General features: G+C 41.2%; 1 protein-coding gene across 1 annotated transcript in view; it reads right to left on the minus strand.

Moving 5' to 3' along the window:
- Positions 1 to 410, minus strand: part of Als2 (Amyotrophic lateral sclerosis 2) — a 34,944-nt gene that overhangs the window by 26,213 nt on the left and 8,321 nt on the right. The gene's annotated exons all lie outside the window — the stretch shown is intronic.

Raw genomic sequence — 410 nt, forward strand, 5'->3', positions numbered from 1 at the left:
AAGTACTTTCAGATCTAGCACAGACCGCAGCAAACATTCTGGCTGGCTGGTGTAAGAACAATGGTTTGAACATCAGCCCACTTAAAATTGGTGTCTGCATCTTTACTAAAAAGAGAAAGGTGACAATTAGATCACCTATACTGAATGGAATCCAGATAAATCAAGTTAAAGAGGTGAAACTCCTGGGGGTTATTTTGGACCACAAGCTACAATGGCACAAGAACATACAAGAGAAAGTTAGTGGGCCTGCAGGTGTGCAGTAGGCAAGAATTGGGGGTTCAAAACAAGAATGGTTTATACTAGCTTTACAGTACAGCGGTAAGACCAATCGTCTTATATGCAGCTTTGGTATGGTACAGAGCCAAAGTAGGGTCGTATAGGAATATAATCAATAGACTACAGAGGCTTGT

Source organism: Halyomorpha halys, unplaced genomic scaffold (genome assembly GCF_000696795.3).
Source record: "Halyomorpha halys isolate HHAL.00 unplaced genomic scaffold, Hhal_1.1 Scaffold5.1, whole genome shotgun sequence".
Taxonomy (NCBI): domain Eukaryota; kingdom Metazoa; phylum Arthropoda; class Insecta; order Hemiptera; family Pentatomidae; genus Halyomorpha; species Halyomorpha halys.